The following is a 13078-nucleotide window of genomic DNA, read 5'->3' on the forward strand; positions in this document are numbered from 1 at the left end:
TAGAAAAATGCTGTATGAATACCAACTAGTGGTATTATTATTTTGTCTCATGGTCAGACCTGACGCTTTTTAAGCCTATAGGATCACACACACACATTTTAACAAAATCCGTGTTACACAGAATGTACTTCTGTACAACTACATTATAATTTTTGTTTGAGAGAGTGTGGGTGGTGATACAGATATTCTTCTTCCTTTTGACAGCTTCCCCTCCGGTATTTCAAATGCATTAACATTCAGCAGGTGAAACTCAAATACTTTTTATACTTCAGAACCATTCTTTTTTAAGATTGCAAGTGATTTTTAAATCAAGGTCAAATGAACTGCAACTAGATGTGTCATTCATTGATTTTTTTTCGTAGAGATTTAACATTTCTATGCATTTTAACACCCTCCCTTGGTAATGAATCCGGAGCCAGCTCTCTAGGTCCTTGAAGGCCTGCTGTTTTTTCTCATTTGTCAAGTGATCCATGAACAAATAAAGGAAGCTGGTATTGTCATTAAGAGGAGTATTTCAATACTGGACCCACTGATTGTGCTCTGAATCATTTGCCTCTACCCTTTGCATTATAAAGGCAACCAGATGAAAAAGAGTGTTGTACATCTAAGCACTGTCAGAACAGTTCCAACAAGTGTAAAGTCTGCCCAGGCTCCAGCTTGCCTCCCCAGGTTCTAAAATAAGTGCCTTTTTTTCAACTGAAATTGTCTAGTGAGAGTGCTGGTTGGGAAGGATTGGGTGAAGAAAGCAAATGACTTTTAATCTCATTGAAGTGAAGAATTTCATCTTATTCATATTCATATTCCATGTGGTAACTGGCCCAATCAGTGCCTTACATAATTATAGGAATCCCCCAAAAAAAGGAAAGGGGAAAGATTTCTGAATCATTAAATGGTCTTTTTTGTAATATAACTAGGAGGAGGGTTTCTATTTCTTTTTAACTTTATTGATAAGGAAATCCTAAAACAAAGCACAAAGCAAAAGTTTGGGGAATATTGCTTACATAGGTATGTGTCTGTCTTTCTCTGTGTCTGTGATATGTGTGTATGATACATGGAGTATGACTATAAAATAATGAGGCTTAAAAAACACATATTTTTGGGCTTCCCTGGTGGCGCAGTGGTTGAGAGTCCACCTGTCAATGCAGGGGACACGGGTTCGTGCCCTGGTCCGGGAAGATCCCACGTGCCGCAGAGCGGCTGGGCCCGTGAGCCATGGCCGCTGAGCCCGCGCGTCCGGAGCCTGTGCTCCGCAGCGGGAGAGGCCACAGCAGTGAGAGGCCCGCGTACTGCAAAAACAAAAAACAAAAAACAAAAACACATATTTTTGACAATATTATCTTTGTGTCACGGTGAAGTTTAATTAAATAATGTATGCTAAAGTATTTGCAAATTCTTTTTTTTTACATCTTTATTGGAGTATAATTGCTTTACAATGGTGTGTTAGTTTCTGCTTTATAACAAAGTGAATCAGTTATACATATACATATGTTCCCATATCTCTTCCCTCTTGTGTCTCCCTCTCTCCCACCCTCCCTACGCAAATTCTTAAAGTGGCGTCCAAATAGAAAATGTTGCAATTTTAGGTTGTTCAACAACAAATAATTAATTGAGCAGTTCCTATGGTCTATAGCAATAAAATTGTAGCCTTGGTAGGGACCAGGAAGGATGAAATGACTTGGCTCAAAGCCATACAACTACAGAAAAGGGAGAACAACTAATATAAAAAACTGATGGCAAACTGTAGAGGCAAAGCATATTAAAGACTAATGATGACGCATTCTTACTTGTCCAATACATAATTCGACTTTGGAATATATTGCTTCTTTTATCTGAAAGATCCATTTTTATCATTATAATTCCAAATCATGACAGCTCAGAAGTTGTCATTAAGAATAAGAATAAACTGAAGAACTTTCTTCCTCCTCCACAGACAGAATTGCAGTCTGTGGATGTAGTGTGAACACGGCAGCAGAAAAAGATGGAACACAAGATAGATTCCCAATAACTTCATACCTGGACTCACTATTGATTCTGTTTGCACTTATTCTCGGCTGCCATCACTCAGTCTCACAGGTGGACAACACCTCTCATTCAAAATAAACTTTCAGGGCTTCCCTGGTGGCGCATTGGTTGAGAGTCCGCCTGCCGATGCAGGGGACACGGGTTCGTGCCCCGGTCCAGGAAGATCCCACATGCCGCGGAGCGGCTGGGCCCGTGAGCCATGGCCGCTGAGCCTGCATATCCGGAGCCTGTGCTCCGCAACGGGAGAGGCCACAGCAGTGAGAGGCCCACGTACCGCAAAAAATAAAAAAATAAAAAAATAAACCTTCAGTTCTTGATGGCTGCATATCAGGTTGCTGCCATTGCCAGCTGTTTCTTGACCAGAACACATTGCTTTAAGATTTGCCTCTTTATGTCCTTAGAGCAAATGCACAAGCACAGGAAAACGCTGAAGCATTTTATGACGCTTACCACGTTATTTGACTCTGTAACAAATTTTTAAAAATCACAATGACTAATGCTGTCATTGAAGAGCTTAGTTTCCATTTACCTGTACCTGTGGATACGAAATGTGTTGTTTTTGGGACCAGAGATTTTCTCCCTCCGCCGTGGTTAAAATTTTACAAGCAGGAGGAAAAGACTGAAGAAAAGCTGAGTGATTTACTGAACTTGTTTCATTCAGAAAGCCATCTCATTAAAGTAGCTTGTAGATAGTTCTAACATATCTTAAATAATATACTCTCTGGTTGGGAGAAACATACATCTTCATGTAACATCTGTGCATTTTCCCTGTGTTAATGAATAGCTTAGATGACATATATAATAACTGATGGGCTTAGACGGGTGTAATGAGCCTCCAGACAGGGTTAGTTCCTAAGAAATGTTTAGTAACCCGCAATTTTTTTAAAGTCTCTTGATTTTTCTTTGGGACCAATGGCCAGGTGTGTTTGGAGAAATGCTTTCCTACATTTTCAGCCTCATCGTCACCACTCCATTCCCCCAAGTTAGTACCAACCTTACTGGCCCTACTCAATCTGATCCCAGCTAGCGTGCTCATTCATCACTGCCTTTAAATCACCCTCCCCCCGAAAAAATATTCCCTGGGGTCCAACTAGGCTGTTGAGAGAGAATGGTAATAAGGCATTCCAGTGTTTTCTCTCCACTCAGTTGTCCAACAATTGCAGTCAACATGCCTTGAAATTGCTTACTCTTATTTCAGTTCATCTCTTCAAGCTCTGCCTAATATAACTCAACAAAACTTATGTCAAAAAAAAAAAAACCCACTTCTTCATTGGGCTTTATTTTAGCATTAATGTCTCTGCCTGTTCTATAGAGATAAGCCCATGGACATAATTGTGCTTAATGAGGCTGTCTGTATAGGAAGTTAAAATAGACTTTAGGGCTTCCCTGGTGGCGCAGTGGTTGAGAGTCCACCTGCCGATGCAGGGGATGCGGGTTCGTGCCCCGGTCCGCGAGGATCCCACGTGCCGCGGAGCGGCTGGGCCCGTGAGCCATGGCCGCTGAGCCTGCGCGTCCGGAGCCTGTGCTCCGCAACGGGAGAGGCCCCAACAGTGAGAGGCCCGCGTACCGCAAAAAAAAAAAAAAAAAAAAAAAAGACTTTAAATGATGCAGTATTATAATTAGTAAAGCTTTTTAAGCACTGATTTTTTTTATAGTCAGGGTCTGGTGACAAATAATTTGGATAAGAGCAAAATCTGAGTGAATTAAGGGAAATAATATTCCCTTAGGAAGTTATTTCTTCCTTTAGGAATTCATTTATTTCAGAATAGAACACTATGTTAGGTATTATAAATAGATTACAAAGTGCATAATAGGCTCAGATTCTGAAGTCAGGAATATTCGAATCCACTTAAAAAGGAAAATCTATAGTCCCAATAGAAAGCAAAAATAATTGAATACTGTTTTGTCTTGCTTATTTTTTTAGTGAGGTATAGAACTAGATTCTGTAATAAGTATAATGTTCTGCCCCCACCCTGGAGTGAGGTCCTCGTATGTCACATAAAGGCAAAGAGTATCATTGGGCACCTATGATGGGCTGGAGGCCTTGGTGCCCAGAAGGAATTTGAGACCACTTCAGGCTTTCTATTCTTTTGTTCGAGGTCTCCTAAGTAGAAGCTTGAACATTCTCCTTGCAAATAATAATAGTAACAAAACGTTTCTTGCAGGTCATGGGACATGAGTTTGGAAAGAAGAGGAGGCAAGAGAGCCTGTCATTTACAAATGGCACAGAATAGGAGAATCAAGCCCTTCGAAGAGAGCGACAATGCGATGGATTTAGATCATCTTCCTGGATACGGCCAGCTCAGTTAGAGCCAGGTTTCCAGTAATGACTTCAAAGCACCAGATCGCATAATCTGAAATACAAGGATGTATAACACAAATAATCAAATATTTTAACAATAAAGACAGCAAACGAATTAAATATACCTGTTATATAGGATTATTAGAATTATTTAAGAGACCCCTTAGAGGCAATCTATTATGTTAAGTACAATGATTCTGCTTTCCAATGCTCTGGACAGAATTTAAAATGCCAGCAATCATGTTAGCATGGCAAATCAATTTTCAAACTAGCTGAAGCCCCAGCACTTCATTCTGGCCACTGATTACACATACTACACCTCTCTGTCTTTTCCTTCTTCTCCTCTAACATATTAAATTCAACAGTTGACTTAGAATGTAAGGTGTCCCTTTAGGAACAAAGAAGGCATTAAGTATTTTCTTCCATAGGGTGCCAAATGAGAATACACCAACCTGTCTCTGTAAACATTTGCTTCTATGACTGTTCTAGTATTCTGTTATCATCAAATCTTATCAAGTAGGAAAATGAAGTCTTATAAAAAACAGCAATTATTTTTTGGTGTTGGTAATATTCCTTTTTTATGTTTTAAATTTTTAATTTTTCAATAAAAATTTTTAATGAAGTATAATTGATTTCCAATATTGTGTTAGATTCAGGTGTATAGCACTGCAATTCAGTTATATATATATATATATATATATATATATATAGCTATATATATATATATATATATATATACATATATATGTCTATATTCTTCAGATTCTCTTCCCTTATAGGTTATTACAAAATATTGAGTATTACAAACTACTATATATAAGATAGACAACCAACAAGGACCTACTGTATAGCACAGGGAACTCTACTCAATATTCTGTGATAACCTATATGAGAAAAGAATCTGAAGAAGAATGAATGTATGTAGACGTATAATTGAATCACTTTGCTGTATACCTGAAACTAACACAACATTGTAAATCAACTATACTCTAATAAAATAAGAAAACAAACAAACAAACAAAAAATATATTGAGTAGAGTTCCCTATACTATACAATAGGTCTTTGTGGGTTATCTATTTTATACATGGTAGTGTGTATATGTTAATTCCAACTTCAGCAATTTTGACAGTGCCATAACTCCTCCACTTAACAGACCACAAACCAAAATGCTGCGCCTGCCACTTGAGGCCCTCTGGGTTTCCACTATCCCCTTCAATCACCCCGAGGGTCAGCCAAAAAAGTGGACCCCTCACAATTAGCCAAACACATCCAGTACCATGTTACTGCTACCCCAACTCTTCTGTCTGCCTGGAATCCCTGCCTTCTCACTTACCATTTATTCACTCAGGAACTCAGGACACATATACTTGGTACTTGATCTGTGCCAGGATTTATGCCTGTCTCAATCCTATCCCTGCTTAAGAGTGAAGAGTCTAATTCAAAGGCAAAATTCCAGGCAATTATTCCATGAAATCTTTCTCTATCCTTCGAATCAAGAATAATTTATTCATCTGTCCATTTAGTCATTTATTCAGTTATATATTGTAGTGAACACCTATTGTATGCTAAGTCCTAATGATACAAGTACAAATCAAATCTATTTTCTGACTTTATGAAACTTGAAGGCTAATTGAAAAGCAAACCAATAAAACAGTAATTACCCTACAATTATAGAGTGGAATGTCAATGTATGCCACTACCTAAACTATACAGGAAACATCTTCTTCCCAGAGGAGGGAACAGTTGATCTGAGCCTTTAAATTCAAAGAGAGTTAGCTAAACAAAGAATGAAGGATAGTCTAGGCAAAAAGAAAAGGCATGGGGGGAAATAGCGTAAGAAGTGTAAGGAAAACCAAGGTTTTCTAACTGGCCAGAATGCATATGCACACCAAGTCGTTTGCAGTGAATAAATGAAAGAACCTTGGTGGGTGAGTGACCAGAGATGAGAATAAGATGTGAACAAGTAACTGTTGAAACATTTTGAAAACTAATTTAAGATATTTACACTTTATCCTGAAGGGTTTGGGGAAGTATTGAAAAATGTTGAACAGGGAGGGGCAAGATAAGAATTTGGCTTTAAATGGTGCACTCATCCACCCAAATACTTAAGCCAGAAATCTGAGAGGCAAACATGCTACCACTGTCTCTCTCAGTCTCTCACATTCAATTCACCAAATCCCAGATTTCACTGTTAAATATATCTCAGGCTTCATCTACTACTTTCCCCTCTGCTGCCACCGTCTTAAACCGAGGGCAACCAAGATGTACTCGGGAATTTCTCAAGAGCATGTTAACTGGTCTCTCATATCTATCATCTACACAGCAGCATGATTGATCTTCTAAAAATGTAAATCGGATCACAACGTGCCTCTGCTTAAAATGTTTCATTGATGTAATTCTAAAGAATGTGATTAAAGAAGATCTTGCTGAGGACTTTATATCTGAGGTGAGACCCACAAGATTTACAGAAGCCAGCTATTCAAAGAACCAAAGGAAAATCAGAATGATGTCATTAATAGAGTGAAAAGGCAACCCATAGAATGGGAGATATTTATAGTACAGGGCTTATGTGCATAATTAAAATAACAAGGCACAGTGGCAGCTCCTCCACAACAGAGAAGTGAAGAATAACAAGTAACAATAATCAAGTCCTGTTATTGAATGAATGTCTGTGTCTGCCCAAAATCCATATGTTGAAGCCCTAATCCCCAATCATATTTGAATGTGATGAAGGCTTTAGGAGGTAATTAAGTTTAGAGGAGGTCATGAGAATGAAGTCCCCATGATGGGATCGGTACCCTTATAAGAGACTGAAGAGACCAATGCTCTCAGTCTCCATCATGTGAGGACACAGCAAGAAGGTGCCCATCTGTAAACTAGGAAGAGGAGTTTCACCAAGAACCCAATCATGCTGGCACCCTGATCTCAGCCTTCCAGACTCCAGAACTCCTGCACTTCCACTAATGTTTGCTGTGTAAGTCACCCAGTCCATGGTATTCTGCTGATGCAGCCTGAACTAAAACAAGTCTTAAGGAATCTAGCAAGATCCCAGTTTGTGTTCACCTATGTATCAGTAACCAAGATGCTGAATCTAAATAAAAGGATGAGCTACAGGCAGAAATAATGCCCAGTGTTAGATAGACATTTTGTCATCTATTGGTGATTTCAGTTCAATAAAAAGATATAAAAATCAGGGCTTCCCTGGTGGCACAGTGGTTGAGAGTCCACCTGCCGATGTAGGGGACACGGGTTTGTGCCCCGGTCCGGGAAGATCCCATGTGCCGCGGAGCGGCTGGGCCCGTGAGCCATGACCGCTGAACCTGCACGTCCAGAGCCTGTGCTCCGCAGCGGGAGAGGCCACAACAGTTGAGAGGCCCGCGTACCGCAAAAAACAAACAAACAAACAAAATCAAAGTGGGTCTGCAGTTTTAAGAAAGCCTAGGCAGAAGACCTGTAGGCTGGGCAGTCTGCAACCTGCTCGCTGGGGTACAGACATGATACCTGCTGAGGACCAGAGATAAAAGCCACACCAGTGGGTGGACTGAGTCACTCAGTGTTTGGATTTGTGACGCTTTCATCTGGGAATGCCACCAGAATTTAATAGTTTCACTTCCTTCCAGACATTTCAGTGCTTGATTGTAGAGTAGAAGAAAGTTACTTCAGAGTTCCATTAGCTAGTATGCTTCTGAGATAATAAAATATAACCTATTTTAGTAAAAATGAGTACAAATATTGATGATGTGATATTTTGTTAGAATCAAGGCAGATAGTCATGGAAGACCAGATCACAACTTCACCTATTAGGTAAGAGGCTACATTTTAGATATCTTATACTAAAGTACGCCTCATGATATAATACTTCATTTGCCAATTTTTGCCCTGTTCCTAGCTCCAAACCTCATGTCTTTAATGACTGTTTGCAAGTATTCCTGCCCTTGGGATGTCTATAAGTGCAATAATTAGATGAGGTAATTTGTGCAGCCCTGCAAAACAAAGGGGGTGTTTAAACAGCTAGGAATCTGTGGAGAGACCACAGCAGAGAGAAAGATAGGATTGAAAGTCATCCAATGAGTCTGGAGAAGGAAATGACAGAAAACACACTGGCTGACAAGAAGGAAAGTCAGAAGAAGAATCAAATAGGGAGTTTGGAAGTTTATCTCCATAAATGCTGAGGTTCACCTTACATAGAAAGGACAGGGAAAGTCAGCTCTCTACCCTATGCTTGGAGTTTTAAGAGACTGAGCCAGGTCAGAAAATTACTAGCCATGGGACTATATTGAACTCATACAGCTTTGCCAATAGAGCTATCTCTTTCCATTAATCACACATTTATAATACATAATGAAAACTACAGCCTTACAAGGTTAGTGGTCAATTTCTCCATTAGGTGAAAGAGAAATAGTGATGGTCAATAGTAAAGTAGCCAAAACATTTACTAAGCTACAAATCTCTATAGATAACAACAACAAGCTCACTCTTGCCCTTAGATTGCTCACTTTCCAAGTTGAAAAGATCCTCTGGCTACCAACTGGCCTAAGTAAATTGGCCTTAGTGCAGTCTTGTTAGACCTATAACATATAAAAATGTAATAAATCTGTAATATATTTGCCAAAAATAGCACAAAGGAGGCAGTGGGAGCAAAGATGTATTGGGCTGATAAAGTGATTATAGGTGGTAAAGTAATAGTTGTAACAACGTACTGTTGGTTTTGGAACATTAATAATTATAATACCTATAACAAAAATATTACAAAAAGGAGGAAAAGGAATGAGCTATATAGGAGTAGTATTTCTCTGTATTGCTGTAATTAAGCTAGTTTAAATCTGAAACTGATTCTGATGAGTTAATATGTATATAGTAACTCTAGAGCAACCACTAAATAATTCAAAAACATAGTAAAAAATCATTAAAGGAATTAACATGTTACATTAAAAAATATTCACTTAGTGAAAAAGAAATCAGTAAAGTAGGAATAGAGGAACAAAAAAAGGCATGAGACATACAGAAAATAAAAAGTACAATGAAACATGTATATTCAACTATATCAATAATATTAAATGTGAGTAGGTTAAACAATCCAATCAAAAGGCAGAGATTGTCAGACTGGATTAAAAGCAAGCAAATGAAAGACATGATCCAGTGACATGTCTACAGAAGATACACTTTAGATTCAAAGACACAAATGGATTGAAAGTTAAAGGATAGAAAAATGATAGATCATGCAAATAGCAACCATAGGAAATACTAAGTTAGACAAAATAGATATTAAAATAGAACATGTTACTACAGATAAAAAGGGACATTTTATAATGGAAAGAAGCCAATTCATCAGAAAGATACAACAATTGTAAACATAAATTGGCAAATGTTTAGCTAGCTTGACCAAGAAAAAAAGAGCCTCGAGACATTAAGAGGGGACATTATTACCAATCTTACAGAAATAAAAAATGATTAAAAGAAATACTGTGAACAATTGTATGCTAACAAATTGATAACTTAGATGAAATGACAAGTTCCTCAAAAGACACAAACTACCTGAACTAATTTAGGAAGAAATAGACAATTTGAGTAAAATTATAGCGAGTGTAGAGATTGAATTAGTTTTCAAAAAACTACCCATAAAGAAAACAAAGACCCAGGGGACTTCATTTTACATCTGAAAATGAAAGGAAGAAGACAATTCCATCCACAATAGCATCAAAAAAATACCATACTTAGACATAAATTTATCAAAAAGTGCAAAACATACTCTGAAAACTACAAAACATTTTTGAAAGAAATTAAAGATGATCCAAAGAAATGGAAAGCATCCCATGTTTACGTATCAGAAGATTGTACACTGTGAAGATGGCATTACTCCCTAAACCGATCTACAGATTCAACATAATTCCTATCAGAATTTCAGCTGACTTCATTATAAAAATTGAAAATATGATTCTGAAATTCATACTGAATTGAAAGGAACCCAGAATACCCAAATAATTCTGGAAAAAAGAAGAACAAATAGGAGAATTCACACATCCTAATTTCAAAACTTACTACAAAATAATGTAATGAAGACAGTATGTTACTGGCAAAGGATAGACATATAGCTTAACAGGAATAAATTGAGACTCCAGAAATAAACCTATACATCTAAAGTCAACTGATAATCATCAAGGTTACCAAGACTATTCAATGAGAAGGAACAGTCTTTTCAACAAATAGTGCTGGGACAAATGGATATCAAGACACAAAAGAATGAAGTGCATTTCATAAAGAAAAGTTAGTTCAAACTAGATGGAATACCTACGTGTAAGAACTAAAGCTTTAAAACTCTTAGAAGAAAGCACAGGGACAAACCTGCATGACTTCTGACATGGCAAAGGATTCTTAGCTATGATAACAAATGTATGAGCAACAAAAGAAAAAATAAATAAATTGGATTTGATCAATATTTAAAACTTGTACTTCAAAGAGTGTCATCAAGAACATGAAAAAACAATACACAGAATGCAAGAAAGTATTTGCAAATCATATATCTGCTAAGTGAATTGTATCTAGAATGTATAAAGGACATTTACAACTGAGTAATAAAAGGACAAATAACCCAATTAAAAAATGGGCAAAAAATCTAAAGAAAGAAAAAAGAAAGTAGATGAAAGAAAGCCAGTCACAAAAGATCACATATTACATGATTCCATTCATATAAAAGTCCAGAATAGGGAGATCCATAGAGACAGAACGTTGATTACTGGTTCCTTAGAGCTGGGGAGGATGGAAGGATAGGAATGAGACGAAAATGTTCTAATATTGATTGTGGTGATGGTTGCACATATCTGCGAATATACTAAAGACCACTGAATTGTATGTACACTTTAGTTCAGTGAATGGTCTGGCATGTGAATTATATCTCAATAAAGGTGTTTTAAAGAAGATGTTCGGACACTGTGCTAACAGACAAAATTTAATTACTATGTCAGTGGTGATGCTGGGAGCAAGTCAAGCAAATCTATTTAGAAGAAAAATGACATTTGAGCTGGTTTTTCAAGGGTAAGAACTGTATTTAATCTCTTTTTCTCATTGCTAGTCTTGAAAGATAGAATGGGGGTTTTTGCTATTAATTTGCCTTGAAAGCCTTTGAAAACTTGCTGTGTGCCTTAAAAATCTTTAGTAAAAGATTCCCTCCATATGCTTAGACAAAAAAAAATATTTTAATCACCAAAAATTGAATATCTGTGATCTTTTTAAAAATGACAATCCACACCTCCCTCTTTAATACTAATAATTTGTGTCGGACATCCATTCTAAATGATCTGTGCTAACACCGTGGCCTGCTGTATTAGGTAACTGGAAGCATCAGGTAATCTGCCCAGGTAAATCAAAACAATGTTGATATTTTTGGACGCTCTGTTTTTCTGTCTCCTTTGAGTTGACAGTCTCTATCCAGATGGACAGTGGGCTATTTGAGATTTTTATACCTTACCCAGCAAGGAGGACTGCCAGGCTAATGGTCACTCGTTGAGAGTTAACTGGCATTTATCCATTTTTCACTCATTTATCAATGCATTTAGTTTTTCAACAAGCTTGTGAAGGTTACTATACAACAGACGCTGTGATGTGTGTTGGGAATACAAAAGCAACATTTTGCTTTTGACTGGCTTCTTTCAACTAGCGTGTTTCCAGAGTTCATGCATTTGTAGCATGAATCAATACTTCATTCCTCTTTCTGGCTGAATGATATTCCACTGTATAGATATACCCTATGTTGTTTATTCATTCATCTGTTAACGAACACCTCAATGGTTTACAACTTTTGGCTATAATGAATGATGCTGCTGTAAATATTTGTGTACAAGCTTTTGTATGGACATTTGTTTTCATTCCTCTTGGGTATGTACTCGGGAATGGAATTGCTGGGAATTCTATGCTTCATCATTTGAGGAACTGCCAGATTGTGTTCTGAGGCAGTTGCGCCATTTTATATTCTCACCAGCAGTGTAGGAGGGTTCAATTTCTCCACATGCATGTTATCTTTTTTGCTATCTGACTTTTTTTTTTTTTTGCGGTTCGCGGGCCTCTCACTGTTGTGGCCTCTCCCGTTGCGGAGCACAGGCTCCGGACACGCAGGCCCAGCGGCCATGGCTCACGGGCCCAGCCGCTCCGCGGCATGTGGGATCTTCCCGGACTGGGGCTCGAACCCGTGTCCCCTGCATCGGCAGGTGGACTCTCAACCACTGCGCCACCAGGGAAGCCCTATCTGACTTTTTTATTCTAGCTATCCTAGTGTTTGTGGAGTGGTATCTCTTTGTGGTTTCAGTTTGCATTCCCTAATGACAGCAACATGATTTCCCTGTCCTCCAGGAGTTCACAGTCTAATAGCCAAGAGTGGAGAGGTTGGAAAAACCTACAATATGCCATATGTGCTTTAGAATACCTGGCGGTGAGGTCTGGAAAGACTTCAGAAAGGAAGAGACACTGAGCTGAATCTTAGAAGCCTGAAGGTATGTTCTTCAGGCAGACGAAGGTGGAGTGTATGCATGTGTACATACCCTTGGGGGAAGGTGCAGAACTTTCCGATGAAAGGAACATCTTGTGTAAAGTATCCCATAGTGAAAGAGTGTGCCCAGATGCACTATGCTATATCCTTCTCCATGGCGTTAGACAAACTGATGTCAATACGTTAAATCCTGACTTTCTCATTTACAAGTTTCACGGAGACTAATTTAGCCTCTTTCATTGGAAGCATGATAGGCCTTGAACCTCCTTAACAA

The sequence above is a fragment of the Stenella coeruleoalba genome (genome assembly GCF_951394435.1).
Source record: "Stenella coeruleoalba genome assembly, chromosome: 13".
NCBI classification, from domain to species: domain Eukaryota; kingdom Metazoa; phylum Chordata; class Mammalia; order Artiodactyla; family Delphinidae; genus Stenella; species Stenella coeruleoalba.